The following is a 23,169-nucleotide window of genomic DNA, read 5'->3' as shown; positions in this document are numbered from 1 at the left end:
CTACAAGTCATCAAAAACCAAGCACTACGCGCATGCTCCTAGGGGGATAGATTGGTAGGAAAAGATCATCGCTCGTCCCCGACCGCCACTCATAAGGAGGACAATCAAAGAACACCTCATGGTTCAAATTTGTTACACAACGTTTACCATACGTGCATGCTACGGGATTTGCAAACTTCAACACAAGTATTTCTCAAATTTACAACTACTCAACTAGCACAACTTTAATATCACTACCTCCATATCTCAAAACAATCATCAAGCATCAAACTTCTCTTAGTATTCAACACACTCATAAGAAAGTTTTTACTAATCTTGAATACCTAGCATATTAGGACTAATTTCACAATTAAAGCAAATTACCATGCTGTTTTGTAGGACTCTCAAAATGATATAAGTGAAGCATGAGAGAACAATAGTTTCTATAAAACAGAACCACCGCCGTGCTCTAAAAGATATAAGTGAAGCACTAGAGCAAAAACTATATAGCTCAAAAGATATAAGTGAAGCACATAGAGTATTCTAATAAATTCCGAATCATGTGTGTCTCTCTCAAAAGGAGTGTACAGCAAGGATGATTGTGGTAAACTAAAAAGAGAAGACTCAAATCATACAAGACGCTCCAAGCAAAACACATATCATGTGGTGAATAAAAATATAGCTCCAAGTAAAGTTATCGATGGACGAAGACGAAAGAGGGGATGCCTTCCGGGGCATCCCCAAGCTTTGGATTTTTGGTGTCCTTAGATTACCTTGGGGTGCCATGGGCATCCCCAAGCTTAGGATCTTGCCACTCCTTGTTCCATAATCCATCAAATCTTTACCCAAAACTTGAAAACTTCACAACACAAAACTTAACAGAAAATCTCATGAGCTCCGTTAGCGAAAGAAAACAAAACACCACTTCAAGGTATTGTATTGAACTCATTCTTTATTTATATTGGTGTTAAAACTACTGTATTCAAAATTCTCTATGGTTTATAAACTATTTTACTAGACATAGATTCATCAAAATAAGCAAACAACACACGAAAAACGGAATCTGTCAAAAACAGAACAGTCTGTAGTAATCTGTAACTAACAAAATTTCTGGAACTCCATAAATTCTACCAACATATGATGACCTAGATAATTTGTTTATTGATCTACTGCAATTGGAATCAGTATTTTATCACGTTCTTGTGATTTTTAACAATTGTTTTCGTAAACAGAAAGTTTCTGGAATTTTGAGCAAGATCAAATAATTATTATCCAAGAAGATCCTATAGGTTTAACTTGGCACAAACACTAATTAAAACACAAAAACAAATCTAACCAGAGGATAGATCAAATATTTATTCCTAAACAGAACCAAAAAGCAAAAAACTAAAATAAAATTGGGTTGCCTCCCAACAAGCGCTATCGTTTTAACGCCCCTAGCTAGGCTTAGGATTTCTACGATGCTCACACGAAAGATAATAATTGAAACACAAAGAGAGCATCATGAAACATGTGACAAACATATTTAAGTCTAACATACTTCCTATGCATAGGCATCTTATAGGCAAACAAATTATCAAGGCAAGCAAAATCTAGCATATGGAAGGAAGCGCAAAGAAACAATAGCAGTCTCAACATAACGAGAGGTAATTTAGTAACATGAAAATTTCTACAACCATATTTTCCTCTCTCATAATAATTACGTGTAGGATCACAATAAAATTCAACAAAATAGCTATCACACAACATATTCTCAACACGATCCACATGCATGCGAAGTTGACACTCTTCCAAAATAGTGGGATTAACATTAACTAAAGTCATGACCTCTCCAAACCCACTTTTATCAAAAATTTCATAAGATTGAATATTCTCCAAATATGTGGGATCTAAGGTTGACACTCTTCCAAACCCACTTTCAATATTCTTTCAAGCACTATTATCAATCTCATATTCATCATGGGGCTTAAATAAATTTTCAAGATCATAAGAAGAATCACCCCAATCATGATCATTGCAACAAGTAGTAGACATAGCAAAACTAGCATCCCCAAGCTTAAGGTTTTGCATATCATTAACACAATTTGCATTAAGAGAATTTATAATAACATCACTGCAAGCATGCTTTTCATCGAAGGAACTACCAAGTATGGGTGCAATAGCAACGATCTCATGTTTAACGTAAGGAACTATAGCAAATTCATCTTCATAAATATTGGCATCATGGCCACAAGAATAGCAAGCATCATGTTCATCAAGGGATATTTCAATCAAATCATCGGAGTCATCATTATCTATAGATTAATGCATATCATTATTCTCTTCCAAAGCAACGGTCATTCTCTCAATAAATTCTTTGACATAGACATTATGAGCATAGTTTTCATAGCAATATTTATGTATGTCAAAATTTTCAGATTCGTAGGGAGTAATATCATACTTTTCAATCAAAGAAGCAACTTCATAAGCACCCTTAAAATCAACAAATTCTTAAATTTGTTCGATATCATAGTAACAATAAACACCTTTTGCATAAGAAGATAAGATTTCATTTTCATTAAACTCACATAGGTAGGGAAGGTGTTTTTTAGGGTTCTTAGAGAACCAGGGAAAATCATGAATTTCACAGAGATTCCAAGCATAACACAACAGTCTGTTTATTTGATTCCATAAGAGTTTCCCTTTTTTAGACAAATGGTGACGCACAAAATGAGCATGGTCATCTAAAGATGTCCCATCAACTAGGCTAGTTGGGGTTTCAGCACGAGCGCATAAGGATCGAAGATGATCCAAGTAGAACACTTTAAGTGGATCCATATCAATAGATTTTTAGCAAGCAAAGATGCAAGAAAATAGAAGGCACATGGAAACACAAACAAAAAGACATACTGGAATAAGGCGAAGAAAAAGCGAATAAAATGGCAAGGGTGAAGTGGGGGAGAGGAAAATGAGAGGCAAATGGCAAATAATGTAATGCGAGGGATAAGAGTTTGTGATGGGTACTTGGTATGTCTTGACTTGTGCGTAGACTCCCCGGCAACGGCGCCAGACATCCTTCTTGCTACCTCTTGAGCACTGCGTTGGTTTTCCCTTGAAGAGGAAAGGGTGATGGAGTAAACTAGCGTAAGTATTTCCCTCAGTTTTTGAGAACCAAGGTATCAATCCAGTAGGAGATCACGCTCGAGTCCCACGCACCTACACAAACAAATAAGAACCTCACAACCAACGCGATAAAGGGGTTGTCAATCCCTTCACGGTCACTTACGAGAGTGAGATCTGATAGATATGATAAGATAATATTTTCGGTATTTTTATGATAAAGTGAAATAAAGATGCAAAGTAAAATAAACGGCAATAGAAATAGCTAAGTGTTGGAAGATTAATATGATGGAAAATAGACCCAGGGGCCATAGGTTTCACTAGTGGCTTCTCTCAAGATAGCATAAGTATTACGGTGGGTAAACGAATTACTGTCGAGCAATTGATAGAATTGATCATAGTTATGAGAATATCTAGGTATGATCATGTATATAGGCATCACGTCCGTGACAAGTAGACCGAAACGATTCTGCATCTACTACTATTATTCCACACATCGACCACTATCCAACATGCATCTAGAGTATTAAGTTCATAAGAACAGAGTAATGCTTTAAGCAAGATGACATGATGTAGATGGATAAACTCATGCAATATGATATAAACCCCATCTTTTTATCCTCGATGGCAACAATACAATAAGTTCCTTGCTGCCCCTGCTGTCACTTGGAAAGGACACCGCAAGACTGAACCCAAAGCTAAGCACTTCTCCCATTGCAAGAAAGATCAATCTAGTAGACCAAACCAAACTAATAATTCAAAGAGACTTGCAAAGATAACCAATCATACATAAAATAATTCAGAGGAGATTCAAATATTGTTCATAGATAAACTTGATCATAAACCCACAATTCATCGGATCTCGACAAACACACCGCAAAAGAAGATTACATCGAATAGATCTCCAAGAAGATCGAGGAGAACTTTGTATTGAGATCCAAAGAGAGAGAAGAAGCCATCTAGCTAATAACTATGGACCCGAAGGTCTGAGGTAAACAACTCACACATCATCGGAGAGGCTATGGTGTTGATGTAGAAGCCCTCCGTCATCAATGCCCCCTCCGGCGGAGCGCCGGAAAAGGGCCCAAGATGGGATCTCACAGGTACAGAAGGTTGCGGCAGTGGAAATAGGGTTTTGGCTCCGTATATGATGTTTCCTGGGTATATGGGTATATATAGGAGGAAGAAGTACGTCGGTGGAGCATCGAGGGGCCCACGAGGGTGGAGGCCGCGCCCCCTACCTCGTGGCCTCCTCGTCTGTTGCTTGACGTCCACTCCAAGTAATCTGGATCACGTTTGTTCCGAAAATCACGTTCCCGAAGGTTTTATTCCGTTTGGACTCCGTTTGATATTCTTTTTTTGCGAAACACTGAAATAGGCAAAAAAACAACAATTTGGGCTGGGCCTCCGGTTAATAGGTTAGTCCCAAAAATAATATAAAAGTGCATAAATAAGCCCATTAAACATCCAAAACAGAATATATAATAGCATGGAACAATCAAAAATTATAGATACGTTGGAGACGTATCATTGGGTTAATTTGGTAAATGCCACTCCAAATCTGGTGATTCTGAGAAATGCCACTGCAATTTCCAAACTTCGAAAAATGCCATTTCATGCCATTTCTAGTGGCATTTTTCAAAGTCTGGAGTTGTGTTTTTCAAAGTTTGCAAAAATTGCAATGCCGTTTTTCAAAGTTTGCAAAAGATGAAGTGGCATTTTTTGAAGTTTGGAAATTGCAGTGGCATTTTTATGAATCGCCATAATTGGAGTGGCATTTATCTGGCGTCCCCGAAGTCTTGAAGAGGAGGATAGTGCGGAAGTCCGTCAGCTCCTGGGCAAGATAAGGATGCTCGCCTAGTCCGGCTTTACAATAGTAGAGGTAATGGTGACCTCCATAGTGCGAGGGGTTCAGCCACTTCAATACAGAGGGCTCCCAATGTGGCACTACAATGGGGAGGAGGACGCCTCCCGTTGTGGTCGGAAAGGTCCGGACACTCCTGCCGCTCTAGCGAAGATACTGGCCGAGCTGTTTAAAGGGGAGGAAGAAGAATTTCTCCGCATCAATCGCAGAGAGGGGTACTCCATGTACAACCCTCCCAGCTGGGTAAGTCCCAACCCCTTTGCTTTTATTCACTCCGCTCTCATGGCCATTTTTAATGAATCCCCAATCCGTCTTATTTTGAAACAGAACTGGCGGAAGGTAACCGAGGGGCTTAATAGCCCTGCCCTACAGCCGGAGAGCCACAACCGGGAGCTTGATCCTGGGTTCGAAGAGGACCCGGATATATTCGTGGTACTCGGGGAAGGGGTGTTTTACCAGGCGAGGTATGACGGCATAGAAGTGGCCATCATCGCTGATTATCCTGGTCTTCTTCCAGCTTCCCACGTAAGTAATCAGGAGAAACCCCCCTTGAAAGAGTTTCCTCGCACTGCCTCACCCACCGCACTATCTCATGCTTCAAAGGGGAGGCGTTCGGCACGTCATGCTACGCCGGGGGTGACTCCAAGAAGAGCAGCTCCCGTGCCAAGCAAGGCCTCGAAAAGGAAGGTTGGAGAAGACAAGGCCGGCCCTTCGTCGAAGAGGTATGGATTTAAAGGTATGCTTTGGCAGTCGTACCCAACCGTGATTGTTATGTTGGTCCTGTATCAGGAAAAAGGTTCGCCGGACTATGTCCGGGGATTCGGCCGGTCGCACTCCCAACAACCAGGATTTAGATCCCACCGGAGAGGTGGGGGCTGCTATGGGGACAACGTCGGACTGTCCTTCAACCGAGGGTTCGGAAGACATGTCCGTTACCAACTCGGAAGTAGAGAGCGCCATGAATCATCGGCGCTGCAGAGCTGTCCTACGAGACCCCAAGTTCTCAGAAGAGGCATTTAATGCCTTCAGCTCGGCTGACGCATACATCCGAGCTGCTCGAGATGGGCTTAGAAAAGCCACAAAGCAACATTTGACAGATGTGCAGGTAAGTTTTTCTTCATCCGAAAAGGATAACCATATGCCCGTAGCCCCCTAGACTGAAAGCAGTTGGTACAACTGATTTAAGGATCGTTGTATAACCAGGCCCTGATAGAGAAGAATGGCCTGCTAGGCCAAGAGCTGGAGCAGTGTCGGGCGCAGCTTAATGCCGCTACCGCCGAGCTGGAAAACTTCAAGAAGGCGTCATCTGGTAACATTCCCCTCTATCGAGGAACAATGCGTGTATACCAACTGTACTAACACTGTTGCTGATCGCATAATAGGATCGCCCGATCAACTTGAAGAGAAGTTGAAGATCGCCCAAGAGGGGGAAAAAGAGGTGAAAAGGCTACACGCCACAGGCGAACGTGTGCCGACCCGAGTCAGGGACGAGAAAAACAAGCTGCAGGATTCCAACACTATATTGGCTGAAGAGTTGAAAGATGTGCGAGCCCAGCTAGCCAACTCCATGAAGGAGAACAAGAAGCTGTGGGGCGGCATATTCAGTATGTGTCTGAACTATTTTTAAAGTAGTTCGGAGATAAATGGAACTGATATAGTTATGATTGCAGGTATATTGACGGGCCATCCTGAAGAGGAGGTGTCCGGGTCATCAAGTGATCTGCTGCAAGGGCTGTCGCAAGTGCACGAACAGGCTCGGCTGGCGATGCGGAGTGTTGCCAAGGCCCTATGGTCATCCGCCTCCCCTCCAGGAAGTATGGAGGAGCTTGTAGAGCTGTTCAAGGGAGCGCGGCGGCGTATCCGACTATGGAAGATATCAGCCTGTCGAGAGGGTGCGCGAGAGGCCTGGGCCATGGTGAAGACACAAATATACCAAGCTGGATCCTAATCACATGGCCCGTGTCGGACCGCTAGGGTCGGATGGGGAAGAAATTCCCGTTAGTTTAGTATATGACCAAGTAGAGGTGGCCGCCAAATATTCCCAATAGGATTGTAAGTTAGACCGCCTTTTGGATGGTGTAGAGGAGGAAGTGTTTGAGTCCAAGTGACTATGTACTTTCCTTGATACATGTAACTCTAGCTGAATTGTATAGCATTTGTCATGGCAGACCTTTTCGCTTCAGCCTCCGGACCCGAAGGTGCGGAGTGTTTCCGAATACCCGCACGGCCGAATAGACCGGAGTATGTACGGAAACTAGGCGTAGGGGTCATAGTTGCTTGAACGGACAAGTTGTATCCGGCTAGCTATGTTATATTACATTAAGATTGTAAGAAACATCTTCCAGAGAGAATAGTTCCGTTAAGGGTTCCTTTCCCTGGGTGTGCATGCATTACTGTGCATGTATGAATTGTGATGTGAAAATCACAGTGTGTATAACTTCTGGGGGGTCACAATGGGGTGAGTGCGAAAAACATCTTTAATTCACCGACCGAATATTCCCTTAAGAACGCTAGCTTTCGGCTTCACCCAGTCTGAGGTACACATCCGGATGACCCGGCAGTAACAATCGCAGAGGTGCTCCCTTTATGCCCTAGCCGAACTAATGGGAACGTAGGGCATAAGCACAGGAGCCAGGCAACCCAGCTTGGCCAAAACTTAAGTCATATCAATGCATATAGTGGCAAAGAAAAGGTACATATGAAAAAACTCACATGTGAAGAGCTTGATGCTCAAGGAATGATAAAAAACTTCTGTCCAAGAAGCCCCCAGGTATGATGGGCGTACATATTTAAAGCTGTATGCATCAGGGGTGCGCGGTCTAGCCGTACGAAAGCTTTAAAGCGAGAAAAAGAGAAAAGTAATCAAAAAAGAGAGAAAAAATAATGGAAACTACAGGGGAGAAGGAAACGAACAAGGAGTTCGGCGCTAGGCATAGAATCTTCGGAGTCTGGCCGCGTTCCAGGGGTTCGGATCGAGGCGATTGTCTGATGCATCACGAAGATGGTACGCCCCTCCAGTGAGAACTTCGTCAATTATGAAGGGACCCTCCCATCCTTTTTGTTCTCCGGTAGGCGTAGAACGAGTTCGCCAATGTTGTAGGTCTTGGCCCGTACTTCTCTGCTTTGATATCTTAGAGCCTGCTGTTGGTAAAATGTTGAACGGGCTTTTGCGACATCGTGCTCCTCTTCCAGGGCATCTAGGGGTTCCTGCCAATCAAGCTCGGCTTCTCTCTCTTCGTACATTCTCACTCGAGGTGAGTCGTGGATAATATCGCAGGGCAATACAGCCTCCGCTCCATACACCATGAAGAAAGGTGTGTATCCGGTAGTACGGTTGGGCGTAGTCCGCAGCCCCTAGAGTACGGAGTCGAGCTCCTCCACCCAGTGATTGTCTGATTCTCTCAAAGACCGCAATAGCCTGGGCTTGATGCCGCTCATAATAAGACCATTGTCTCGTTCGACTTGACCGTTGGTTTGTGGGTGGTAGACGGAGGCGTAATCGAGTTTAATGCCAAGATTAGTACACCAGGTTTTTACCTCGTCAGCTATGAAATTGGATCCGTTGTCGGTGATGATGCTGTGTGGGACACCATAATGGTGCACAACATCGGATATGAATTCTATCACCGGGCCGGACTCAGCCGTTTTGACTGGTTTAGCCTCTATCCACTTAGTGAATTTGTCCACCATGACCAGCAGATATTTTTTCTTATGGCTTCCCCCTTTAAGGGGTCCAACCATATACAGTCCCCAGACCGCGAAAGGCCAAGTAATGGGGATGGTTTGTAAGGCAGTTGGGGCATATGGCTTTGGTTGGCGAAGAGTTGGCATCCGACGCAGCGTTGGACAAGGTCCTGCGCGTCTGATCGGGCTGTCGGCCAATAAAACCCAGTATGGAAGGCCTTGCTAACAAGGGCCCGGGCTGTGGCGTAGTGTCCGCCTAGACCAGCATGAATTTCTGCCAAAAGCTGCCGCCCCTCCTCCTCGGAGATACATCTTTGAAGTACTCCGGTAGTAATTTTCTTGTAGAGCTCTCCGTCGTGAACCTTGTAGGCCTTCGAGCGCCGGACAATGCGGCGGGCCTCATTCTGGTCTTCGGGCAGCTCCTTCCTATTAATGTAGGCCAAGAAGGGTTCGGTCCATGGGGCAATGACTGCCATAATGAGATGGGCCGACGGTGTAATTTCGGTGGCTGAGCCCTCGATGGTATGTTCAGAATCTGGGGTTGTTTTCGGATTTGGACTGTTGTTGCCGCCCTCCTCTTGCCACACCACGGATGGCTTGAAAAGCCTTTCCAGGAAGATGTTAGGTGGGACGGGGTCGCGCTTAGCGCCAATGCGAGCAAGGACGTCGGCCGCCTGGTTATTTTCTCGGGCGACGTGATGAAATTCAAGCCCCTCGAACCGGGCCGACATTTTTAGGACGACATTACGATAAGCTGTCATCTTTGGATCTTGGCATCAAAGTCTCCATTTATTTGAGATATTGCAAGGTTTGAATCCCCGCGCACCTCTAGGCGCTATATGCCCATGGATACGGCCATCCGAAGACCATGCAATAGGGCCTCGTATTCGGCTGCGTTGTTGGAGTCTGTGAATAGTATTTGGAGTACATACTGGACGACGTCTCCAGTGGGGGATGTTAACACGACTCCCAATCCTAGCCCTGCCAGCATTTTGGAGCCGTCAAAATACATAACCCAGTTGGAATATGCGCCGTACTCTTTAGGGAGTTCGGCCTCTGTCCATTCGGCGACGAAGTCAGCCAGCACTTGGGATTTGATGGCTCGACGTGGCTTGTAAGTTATGTCAAATGGAAGTAGCTCTATGGCCCATTTGGCGATCTGTCCCATGGCATCGCGGTTGTTTATTATGCCATTGCGTGGGACTTCAGAGGCCACCATGATTGAACACTCCTGGAAATAGTGCCGTAGCTTTCGGGTTGCCATGAAGACCGTGTATGCTATCTTTTGGTAATGGGGGTATGATACGTCTCCAACGTATCTATAATTTTTTATTGTTCCATGCTATATTATATTCTGTTTTGGACATTATTGGGCTTTATTATACACTTTTATATTATTATTGGGACTAACCTATTAACCGCAGGCCCAGCCCAGAATTGCTGTTTTTTGCCTATTTTCAGAGTTTCGCCAAAAACAATATCAAACGGAGTCCAAACAGAATGAAACCTTCGGGAACGTGATTTTCGGAACGAACATGATCCAGAGGACTTGAACCCTACTTCAAGACATCAACCAGGAAGGCACGAGGTAGGGAGGCGTGCCTACCCCCCTGGGCGCGCCCTCCACCCTTGTGGGCCCCACGTTGCTCCACCGACGTACTTCTTCCTCCTATATATACCTACGTACCCCCAAACTACCAGATACGGAGCCAAAAACATAATTCCACCGCCACAACCTTCTGTACCCATGAGATCCCATCTTGGGGCCTTTTCCGGAGCCCCACCGGAGGGGGCATCGATCACGGAGGGCTTCTACATCAACACCATAGCCTCTCCGATGATGTGTGAGTAGTTTACCTCAGACCTTCGGGTCCATAGTTATTAGCTAGATGGCTTCTTCTCTCTTTTTGGATCTCAATAAAATGTTCTCCCCCTCTCTTGTGGAGATCTATTCAATGTAATCTTCTTTTGTGGTGTGTTTGTTGAGACCGATGAATTGTGGGTTTATGATCAAGTTTATCTATGAACAATATTTGAATCTTCTCTGAATTCTTTTATGTATGATTGGTTATCTTTCCAAGTCTCTTCGAATTATCAGTTTGGTTTGGCCTACTAGATTGATCTTACTTGCAATGGGAGAAGTGCTTAGCTTTGGCTTCAATCTTGCGGTGTCCTTTCCTAGTGACAGTAGGGGCAGCAAGGCATGTATTGTATTGTTGCCATCGAGGATAACAAGATGGGGTTTATATCATATTGCATGAGTTTATCCCTCTACATCATGTCATCTTGCTTAAAGCATTACTCTATTCTTATGAACTTAATACTCTAGATGCATGCTGGATAGCGGTCGATGTGTGGAGTAATAGTAGTAGATGCAGGCAGGAGTCGGTCTACTTGTCTCGGACGTGATGCCTATATACATGATCATACCTAGATATTCTCATAACTATGCTCAATTCTGTCAATTGCTCAACATTAATTTGTTCACCCACCGTAATACTTATGCTCTCGAGAGAAGCCACTAGTGAAACCTATGGCCCCCGGGTCTATTTTCCATCATATTAATCTTCCAAAACTTTGTTATTTTTATTGCCTTTTATTTTACTTTGCATCTTTATCATAAAAATACCAAAAATATTATCTTATCATATCTATCAGATCTCACTCTCGTAAGTGACCGTGAAGGGATTGACAACCTCTTTATTGCGTTGGTTGCGAGGATTTATTTGTTTGTGTAGGTGCGAGGGACTCGTGCGTGGCCTCCTACTGGATTGATACCTTGGTTCTCAAAAACTGAGGGAAATACTTACGCTACTTTACTGCATCACCCTTTCCTCTTCAAGGGAAAACCAACGCAATGCTCAAGAGGTAGCAAGAAGGGCGCCGTTGCCAGGGAGTCTACGCAAAAGTCAACATACCAAGTACCCATCACAAACCCTTATCTCCCGCATGACATTATTTACCATTTGCCTCTCGTTTTCCTCTCCCCCACTTCACCCTTGCCGTTTTATTCGCCCTCTCTTTTCCGTCCGCCTTCCACTTTCCTTTTTGCCCCTTGCACTTTCTGTCGTTATGTCTGAAATTGGGGAAATTATTGTCGATATGGACAATAATAATATCATGGAAAATTCTGATGCTCCTGCTGAAGAACCCCCTGTCTTACATACAAAAAAAATTCGAATTGGTAGTGGTAATATTATTGGAAAAGGAGTTATCCAAGATTTCTTTACTTGTGCCGGCGCTTTACCTTCTATTGGTAGTTCTATTCTTCATAGAACTAGTAGTCTCGCGGACGCTATCGCCATGCTTGTAGTTCAACTTGAAAGACAATTTATGCACATGCATCCTTGCATACAAAGGATTTTCCTAGAATTTTCTAATATTGAGCATTCTTCTGTTAAGCGTGCCGCTACTATCTTTTTGGCTCATGAGTTTAGATTTATAATAAAAGAGGCCAAAGAAATCTTTGCGCATTATAGGGTGGACGCTGGCCGTCCTCCCATAGAGGCTATCCTCTTTGATCAAGAAGAAATAATGCGTTTTCAATCTCTAGACTATGTTGCTTTCAATGAAAACCTTAGAAAAAAGGTTCCTACCAATGTTCTAGTTGATAGAATTTCTAAACTTAATGATGATTTGGCTATTTGAAATAATGAGCTAGGATATTCTCTCGAGTATAGGCTCACAAAGTTCTGTCAAAAGAATGCTTATAATGATGAATTGGTTGTGCAATACGAAGGGCCGAAGTTGATCTTGGGGACTTTTGTCCCATTAAATTTAGCCCTTTTGATTACTTTTGCTTGCCTCAAAGAAAACTTTCTGCTGAACGTAGAGAATATGAAATGAGTTTTAATGATCTATCCTATTATTATGGCAATACCTAGATCTATCCTTGCTATTATGCCTAGCTAGGGGCGTTAAACGATAGCGCTTGTTGGGAGGCAACCCAATTTTATTTTTATTTTTTTTATTTTTGCTTCTGTTGAGGAATAAATATGTGATCTAGCCTCTGTTTAGATGTTTTTTTTATGTTTTAATTAGTGTTTGTACCAAGTTAAACCTATAGGATCTTCTTGGATGATAGTTATTTTATCTTGCTGAAAATTCCAGAAACTTTCTGTTCACGAAACTAATTGTTAAAAATCACCAGAACGTGATAAAATATTGATTCAAATTGCTGCTGATTAATAATTTTTTTGTCTAGGTCGTCCTATTTTGGCTGAATTTTTGGAGTTCCAGAAGTTTGCGTTAGTTACAGATTACTACAGACTGTTCTGTGTTTGACAGATTCTATTTTTTGTGTGTTGTTTGCTTATTTTGATGAATCTATGGCTAGTAAAATAGTTTATAAACCATAGAGAAGTTGGAATACAGTAGGTTTAACACCAATATAAATAAATAATGAGTTCATTACAGTACCTTGAAGTGGTGTTTTGTTTTCTTTTGCTAACGGAGCTCACGAGATTTTCTGTCAAGTTTTGTGTTGTGAAATTTTCAAGTTTTGGGTGAAAGATTTGATGGATTATGGAACAAGGAGTGGCAAGAGCCTAAGCTTGGGGATGCCCATGGCACCCCAAGATAATCTAAGGACACCTAAAAGCCAAAGCTTGGGGATGCCCCGGAAGGCATCCCCTCTTTCGTCTACTTCCATCGGTAACTTTACTTGGAGCTTTATTTTTATTCACCACATGATATGTGTTTTGCTTGGAGCGTCTTGTATTATTTGAGTCTTTGTTCTTAGTTTACCACAATCATCCTTGCTGTACACACCTTTTAAGAGAGACACACATGATTCGGAAATTGTTAGAATACTCTATGTGCTTCACTTATATCTTTTGAGTTATATAGTTTTGCTCTAGTACTTCACTTATATCTTTTAGAGCACGGCGGTAGATTTGTTTTATAGAAACTATTGTTCTCTCATGCTTCACTTATATCTTTTTGAGAGTCCTATAAAATAGCATGGCAATTTGCTTCAACTAAATATCATGAGAAATTTGATACTAGATAATTGTTTTGAGATATAAAGGTGGTAATATCATAGTTGTGCTAGTTGAGTAATTGTGGAATTGAAAAATACTTGTGTTGGAGTTTTTGATTCCCGTAGCATGCACGTATGCTGAACCATTATGTAACGAAGTCGGAGCATGAGGTATTTATTGATTGTCATCCTTTGTGTGGCGGTCGGGATCGCGCGATGGTTAACTCCTACCAACCCTTCCCCTAGGAGCATGCGTAGTAGTACTTTGCTTCGAGGGCTAATAAATTTTTGCAGTAAGTATATGAGTTCTTTATGACTAATGTGAGTCCATGGATTATACGCACACTTACCTTTCCGCAATTTTCTAGCCTCTTCGGTACCGTGCATTGCCCTTTCTCACCTTGAGAGTTGGTGCAAACTTCGCCGGTGCATCCAAACCCTGTGAAATGATACGCTCTATCACACATAAACCTCCTTATATCTTCCTCAAAACAGCCACCATACCTACCTATTATGGCATCTCCATAGCCATTCCAAGATATATTTCCATGCAACTTTCCATCGTTTCGTTTATCATGACACGTTCCATCATTGTAATATTGCTTTGCATGATCATGTAGTTGACATTGTATTTGTGGCAAAGCCACCATTCATAATTCTTTCATACATGTCACTCTTGATTCATTGCATATCCCGGTACACCGCCGGAGGCATCCACATAGAGTCATATTTTGTTCTAAGTATTGAGTTGTAATTCATGAGTTGTAAGTAAATAAAAGTGTGATGATCATCATTATTAGAGCATTGTCCCAAGTGAGGAAAGGATGATGGAGACTATGATTCCCCCACAAGCCGGGATGAGACTCCGGACTAAATAAAAAAAGAGGCCACAAAAAAAGGCCCAAATAAAAAAAAGAAAAATGAGAGAAAAAGAGAGAAGGGACAATATTACTATCCTTTTACCACACTTGTGCTCCAAAGTAGCACCGTGATCTTCATAATAGAGAGTCTGTTATTTTGTCACTTTCATATACTAGTGGGAAATTTCATTATAGAACTTGGCTTGTATATTCCAATGATGGGCTTCCTCAAAATGCCCGAGGTCTTCGTGAGCAAGCAAGTTGGATGCACACCCACTTAGTTTCTTTTTGAGCTTTCATACACATATAGCTCTAGTGCATCCGTTGCATGGCAATCCCTACTCCTTGCATTAACATCAATTGATGGGCATCTCCATAGCCTGTTGATTAGCCTCGTTGATGTGAGACTTTCTCCTTTTTTGTCATCCCACATAACCCCTACCATTATACCTTATTCCACCATAGTGCTATATCCATGGCTTGCGCTCATGTATTGCGTAAGAATTGAAAAGGCTGAAGCGCGTAAAAAAAGTATGAACCAATTGCTTGGCTCAAACCGGGGTTGTACATGATATGAATATTTTGTGTGGGAAGATGGAGCATGGCCAGAGTATATGATTTTGTAGGGATAACTTGCTTTGGCTATGTTATTTTGATAAGACATAATTGCTTGGTTAGCATGCTTGAAGTATTATTGTTTTTATGTCAACATTAAACTCTTATCCTGAATCATATTAAAACTGAACATTCGTGCCACAATAATAAGAATTACATTGAAATTATGCTAAGTAGCATTCCACAACAAAAATTCTGTTTTTATCATTTACCTACTCGAGGACGAGCAGGAATTAAGCTTGGGGATGCTTGATACATCTCCAACGTATCTATAATTTTTTATTGTTCCATGCTATATTATATTCTGTTTTGGACATTATTGGGCTTTATTATACACTTTTATATTATTTTCGGGACTAACCTATTAACCGGAGGCCCAGCCCAGAATTGTTGTTTTTGCCTATTTCAGAGTTTCGCAGAAAAAGAATATCAAACGGAGTCCAAACGGAATGAAACCTTCGGGAACGTGATTTTCGGAACGAACATGATCCAGAGGACTTGGACCCTACGTCAAGACATCAACCAGGAAGGCACGAGGTAGGGGGGCATGTCTACCCCCTGGGCGCGCCCTCCACCCTCATGGGCCCCACGTTGCTCCACCGACGTACTTCTTCCTCCTATATATACCTACGTACCCCCAAACTACCAGATACGGAGCCAAAAACCTAATTCCACCGCCCCAACCTTCTGTACCCATGAGATCCCATCTTGGGGCCTTTTCCGGAGCTCCGCCGGAGGGGGCATCGATCACGGAGGGCTTCTACATCAACATCATAGCCTCTCTAATGATGTGTGAGTAGTTTACCTCAGACCTTTGGGTCCATAGTTATTAGCTAGATGGCTTCTTCTCTCTTTTTGGATCTGAATACAATGTTCTCCCCCTCTCTTGTGGAAATCTATTCGATGTAATCTTCTTTTGTGGTGTGTTTGTTGAGACTCATGAATTGTGGGTTTATGATCAAATTTATCTATGAACAATATTTGAATCTTCTCTGAATTCTTTTATGTATGATTGGTTATCTTCGCAAGTCTCTTCGAATTATCAGTTTGGTTTGGCCTACTAGATTGATCTTTCTTGCAATGGGAGAAGTGCTTAGCTTTGGGTTCAATCTTGCGGTGTCCTTTCCTAGTGACAGTAGGGGCAGCAAGGCACGTATAGTATTGTTGCCATCGAGGATAACAAGATGGGGTTTATATGATATTGCATGAGTTTATCCCTCTACATCATGTCATCTTGCTTAAAGCGTTACTTTGTTCTTATGAACTTAATACTCTAGATGCATGCTGAATAGCGGTCGATGTGTGGAGTAATAGTAGTAGATGCAGGCAGGAGTCGGTCTACTTGTCTCGGACGTGATGCCTATATACATGATCATACCTAGATATTCTCATAACTATGCTCAATTCTGTCAATTGCTCAACATTAATTTGTTCACCCACCGTAATACTTATGCTCTCGAGAGAAGCCACTAGTGAAACCTATGGCCCCCGGGTCTATTTTCCATCATATTAATCTTCCAACACTTAGTTATGTTTATTGCCTTTTATTTTACTTTGCATCTTTATCATAAAAATACCAAAAATATTATCTTATCATATCTACCAGATCTCACTCTCGTAAGTGACCGTGAAGGGATTGACAACCCCTTTATTGCGTTGGTTGCGAGGATTTATTTGTTTGTGTAGGTGTGAGGGACTCGTGCGTGGCCTCCTACTGGATTGATACCTTGGTTCTCAAAAACTGAGGTAAATACTTACGCTACTTTACTGCTTCACCCTTTCCTCTTCAAGGGAAAACCAACGCAGTGCTCATGAGGTAGCAGGGTACCGGGATTTGCATGGTGTGAGGACAGTAGATACGTAGTATACTAGTTTTTGGAGCGGAAATTTGTGTCCGTCCTGTTCTCGTTCGACGACGAGCACGACGCTCACCACCTGATGTGTTGCCGATATGTATTGCAACATGGGTTCGCCAGCGTTTGGTGCGGCTAGGATTGGGTTGCTTGCTAGGAGGGCCTTTATTTCCTCTAGTCCAGCAGTCGCCGCGTCTGTCCATTCGAAGTTATCGGTGCACCGCAAGAAGCGATAGAGTGTTAGTTCCTTTTCTCCTAATCTGGAGATAAAGCGACTTAACGCTGCCACGCAACCAGCTAGTTTTTGGACTTGTTTGAGGTCTGTTGGCGTAGCCAACTATGACAGAGCTCGGATTTTGGCTGGATTTGCTTCGATTCCTCTAATGGAAACGATGAAGCCCAGCAGTTTTCCAGCGGGGACACCGAAGACACACTTTTCCAGGTTGAGCTTAATGTCATACGCACGGAGGTTGTCGAATGTAAGACGTAAGTCGTCTATTAGTGTTTCGACGTGCCTAGTTTTGATGACGACGTCATCAACGTAAGCTTCTACCGTCTTGCCGATCTGCTTCTCCAGGCATGTTTGAATCATGCGTTGGTATGTGGCGCCGACATTCTTGAGCCCGAAGGGCATGGTGTTGAAGCAGAATGACCCATATGGGGTGATAAATGCTGTTGCATCTTGATCGGACTCCTTCATTTTGATTTGATGGTATCCAGAATATGCATCGAGGAAACATAGTGAGCCGTGTCCTGCGGTGGCGTCAATGATTTGATGAATGCGGGGGAGGGGGAAGGGATCCTTAGGGCAAGCCTTGTTGAGGTCTTTGAAATCGACACACAGGCGCCAGGATTTTTCCTTCTTTGGTACCATCACCAGGTTTGCCAGCCAGTCCGGATGTTTGATTTCTCTAATGAATCCGGCCTCGATAAGCTTGGCCAGCTCCTCCCCCATGGCTTGTCGCTTGGGTTCGGAAAAACAAGGCAGTGTTTGCTTAACTGGTTTAAATCCCTTTAATATATTGAGGCTATGTTCGGCCAGCTTGCGTGGGATCCCTGGCATATCTGAAGGGTGCCAGGCGAATATATCCCAGTTTTTGCGCAGGAATTCTCGTAGTGCGGCCTCAACTGTTGGGTTCAGTTGTGTTCCGATAGATGCTGTCTTCTTGGGGTCCATTGGGTGGACCTGGAATTTGACTATTTCTTCTGCTGGTTTGAAGGAGGTGGATTTGGGGCGTTTGTCGAGGATCACATCATCCCTGTCCACCGTGGAGCATAGTGCGGTTAATTCTTCGGCCGCGAGGGCTTCGGATAGCGCCTCAAGGGCGAGGGATGCTATTTTGTTTTCAGCACGGAGTGCTATGTCCGGATCACTGATGAGAGTGATTATACCGTTTGGTGCGGGCATTTTGAGATATACCCGTAATGAGGTATGGCTTGGAAGCGTGTAAAAGCGTCCCGCCCCAACACGGCGTGGTATCCGCTGCTGAAAGGGGCCACTTGGAAAGTGCTTTCTTCGGACCGATAATTCTCCGGCGTGCCGAATACCACGTCAAGTGTGATTTTTCCCGCGCATCGCGTCTCCCGACTAGGGATGATTCCTCGGAAGGTTGTGCTACTTTGCTTGATACGGCTCCTATCTATTTCCATTTTGTGGAGTGTGTCCTCGTAAATGAGGTTTAGTCGACTGCCGTCGTCCATGAGGACCTTAGTAAGTCGAAACCCGTCCACGATGGATTGAGGACTAATGCGGCTGGCACTCGGACTGTCCTGTACTTCGGCTCGTCACCGACATTAAATGTTATACCCGTGTCGTTCCAAGGGTTTATTGCAGCGATTTGGCAGACTTAAGCGAGGTCACGAAGTGCTCTTTTGCGCTTGTTGTTTTTCAAGTGAATGTCTCGAAGACCGTCAATACTCTTGTGTCGTCGTTTTCTGGAGGGTGCTGTTCTGGGGCGTCCTTGATAAGGATGTCCTCGCCACTCTTGGCTACCTGCCGGAGTATCCAACAAGCTCTAAGGCTGTGGGTTGCCATGGTATCTAGCGTCGTGTGTATTTTGCATGGGCCATCGAGCCATCCCTCCAGAACATTGCCGTGTCGCGTGATGGGTTTATGTTTCTTGACTATTGGACTGGGCGTGCCACGCGGGTGCGCCCTCTTCGCATGTAGGAGTAGTTTAGTTGGGACCGACGGTTCCCAGCGAGCTGCCTGAGTTTTCCAGGCACATTCCATCGCATTGTACTTCTGTACAATAGTTGCTAAGTCGGCAAACTTCAGTATGCGGCGGCGATTGATGGCGTTGAGGATTCCTTCGTCCGCGCAATTATTGTGGAACGCTGATATCGCGTCCTCGTCGCGGCAATCTTTTACCCTGTCTTTGACAAGGAGGAATCTGGCCCAGAAGTGGTGAACCGTTTCCTGAGACTGTTGTTTTATGCTCATGAGGGCGTCTATGTCCGGGTGGGTGGGTGGAATTAAGTCCGAACCCTGACATGAATGATTATCCGGAGTCTGAAGACCTTCTAGACTCAGCAGTCCGGGCTCCGGAATATCTTCTGATTGTTTAGGACTGCCGTCCGATTCTATGTTCGGAGGGCTGGTCGCATCCTTTCGCTGGTAAGTATCCGGCTCTTCCTGATCGGTGATCCGAACATAGTCCTTCTTCAATATCGAAGAAGACTCGCCGTCCTGCTCCTCGACTACCGCTATCTAGTGGGTGACCGGTGAAGTTTTGGTTTCTCCTTGATTGGTTTTCGGCCCGATCCGATCGTAATCTATGGCGATTCCCAAAGTGGCAATGTGATCTAGGAGTTCGTTCAAGGACGAAAACTCTGTCGGATCCATCTGCTTGGAGTGTTGGGAGTTGATGCGAAGGGGGTTTTCGATGGCCCGAGAGGTCATCGTCGGTTCAACGGCCAAACGAGCGATCATAGTAAAGCTGCCCAGCCGGAGGGTTTGGCCTGGGGCCAGAACTCCCCCAGAGGTGATGTTTTCTTTAAGGACGAGGTGAGCCATCGAGCCTTTCATCTACGTCACACTGGAACTCTCAATGAAAGCACCAATGTCAGTGTCAAAACCGGCGGATCTCGGGTAGGGGGTCCCGAACTGTGCGTCTAGGATCGATGGTTACAGGAGACAGGGGACACGATGTTTACCCAGGTTCGGGCCCTCTCTATGGAGGTAATACCCTACTTCCTGCTTGATTAATCTTGATGAATATGAGTGTTACAAGAGTTGATCTACCACGAGATCGTAATGGCTAAACCCTAGAGGTCTAGCCTGTATTACTATGGTAATGAGTATATCCTTTCCGGACTACACCCTCCAGTTTATATAGAAACCGGGGGGATCTAGGGTTACATAGAGTCGGTTACATAGGAAGGAATCTTCATAGTTGATCGCCAAGCTTGCCTTCCACGCCACGGAGAGTCCAATCCGGACATGGGTAGAGTCTTCGGCCTTCATGTCTTCGCAGCCCACCAGTCCGGCCCATGGATAACAGGCCGGACACCCAAGGACCCCTTAGTCCAGGACTCCCTCAGTCTTTATTTGAAACAATGTGAAATAGTTTCGCAACTCACTCCACCTGGAATATCAAAGTGTAATGGTGTGTCCGAACGTCCTATTAGATATGGTGCGATCTATGATGTCTCTTACCGATTTACCACTATCGTTTTGGGGTTATGCATTAGAGACAGCTGCATTCACGCTAAATAGGGCACCATCTAAATCCGTTGAGACGACACCATATGAACTGTGGTTTAGCAAGAAACCTAAGCTGTCATTTCTTAAAATTTGGGGCAGTGATGCTTATATGAAAAAGTTTCAACCTGATAAGCTCGAACCCAAATCGGAGAAATGCGTCTTCATAGGATACCCAAAGGAAACTGTTGTATACACCTTCTATCACAGATCCGAAGGCAAGATATTTGTTGCTAAGAATGGATCCTTTCTAGAGAAGAAGTCTCTCGAAAGAAGTGAGTGGGAGGAATGTAGAACTTGATGAGGTAATTGTACCTTCTCCCGAATTGGAAAGTAGTTCATCACAGAAATCAGTTCCAGTGATTCCTACACCAATTAGTGAGGAAGCTAATGATGATGATCATGAAACTTCAGATCAAGTTACTACCGAATCTCGTAGGTCAACTAGAGTATGGTCCACACTAGAGTGGTATGGTAATCCTTTCTGGAAGTTATGTTACTAGACCATGACGAACCTACGAAGTATGAGGAAGCGATGATGAGCCCAGATTCCACGAAATGGCTTGAGGCCATGAAATCTGAGATAAAATCCATGTATGAGAACAAAGTGTGGACTTTGGTGGACTTGCCCGATGATCGGCAAGCCATTGAGAATAAATGGATCTTCAATAGGAAGACGAATGCTGATAGTAGTGTTACTATCTACAAAGCTCGAATTGTCGAAAAAAAGTTTTCGACAAGTTCAAGGTGCTGAGTACGATGAGATTTTCTCACTCGTAGCGATGCTTAAGTCTTTCCGAATCATGTTAGCAATTGCCACATTTTATGAAATCTGGCAAATGGATGTCAAAACTGAATTCCTTAATGGATTTCTTCAAGAAGAGTTGTATATGATACAATAAGAAGGTTTTGTCAATCCTAAAGGTGCTAACAAAGTGTGCAAGCTCCAGCGATCCATCTATGGACTGGTGCAAGCATCTCGGAGTTGGAATATACGCTTTGATGAGTTGATCAATGCATATATAGTTTTATACAGACTTGCGGTGAAGCCTGTATTTACAAGAAGGTGAGTGGGAGCACTACAAATTTTCTGATAAGTATATGTGAATGACATATTGTTGATCGGAAATAATGTAGAATTTTCTGGAAAGCATAAAGGAGTGTTTTAAAGGAGTTCTTCAAAGAAAGACCTCGGTAAAGCTACTTACATATTGAGCATCAAGATCTATAGAGATAGATCAAGACGCTTGATAAAAAATTTCAATGAGTACATACCTTGACAAGTTTTTGAAATAGTTCAAAATGGAACAATCAAAGAAGGAGTTCTTGCCTGTGTTGCAAGGTGTGAAGTTGAGTAAAGACTCAAAACCCGACCACGGCAGAAAATGGAAAGAGAATGAGAAGTCATTCCCTATGCCTTAGTCATAGGTTCTATAAAGTATGCTATGCTGTGTACCAGAACTATTGTATACCTCACCACGAGTTTAGCAAGAGGGTGCAATAGTAATCCAGGAGTGGATCACGGAACAGCAGTCAAAATTATGCTTAGTGGGATAAGGAAATGTTTCTCGGTTATGGAGGTGACAAAGAGTTTGTCGTAAAGAGTTACGTCGATGCAAGCTTTGACACCGATCTGGATGACTCTAAGTATCGATATAGATACATATTGAAAGTGGGAGCGATTAGCTAGAGTAGCTCCGTGCATAGCATTGTAGACATAGAAAATTTGCAAAATACATACGGCTCTGAATATGGCACCCCCGTTGACTTAACTTCTCTTACAAGCAAAACATGATCACTCTTTGTGTGTTAATCACATAGCGATGTGAACAAGATTATTGACTCTAGTAAACCCTTTGGGTATTAGTCACATGGAGATGTGAACTAATCACATAAAGATGTGAACTATTGGTGTGAAATCACATGACCATGTGAACTAGATTATTGACTCTAGTGCAAGTGGGAGACTGAAGGAAATATGCCCTAGAGGCAATAATAAAGTTGTTATTTATATTTCCTTATATCATGATATATGTTTATTATTCATTGCTACCTCTTGAGCATGCGTTGGTTTTCCCTTGAAGAGGAAAGGGTGATGCAACAAAGTAGCGTAAGTATTTCCCTCAGTTTTTGAGAACCAAGGTATCAATCCAGTAGGAGACTACACGCAAATCGCCTAGTACCTGCACAAACAATCAAGAACCTTGCAACCAACGCGATAAAGGGGTTGTCAATCCCTTCATGGCCACTTGCAAAAGTGAGATCTGATAAAGATAATAAGATAAATATTTTTGGTATTTTTGTTGTATAGATTGGAAAGTAAAGATTGCAAAATAAACGATGATAGAAATAACTAGTTGATAGGAAAATAATATGATGTAAACTAGACCCGGGGGCCATAGGTTTCACTAGTGGCTTCTCTCAAGATAGCATATATTACGGTGGGTGAACAAATTACTGTCGAGCAATTGATAGAAAAGCGCATAGTTATGAGAATATCTAGGCATGATCATGAACATAGGCATCACGTC

This window comes from Aegilops tauschii, chromosome 6 (genome assembly GCF_002575655.3).
Source record: "Aegilops tauschii subsp. strangulata cultivar AL8/78 chromosome 6, Aet v6.0, whole genome shotgun sequence".
Classification (NCBI taxonomy): domain Eukaryota; kingdom Viridiplantae; phylum Streptophyta; class Magnoliopsida; order Poales; family Poaceae; genus Aegilops; species Aegilops tauschii.
The sequence above is the reverse complement of the archived record's forward strand: the minus strand, read 5'-3'. Positions refer to the sequence as shown.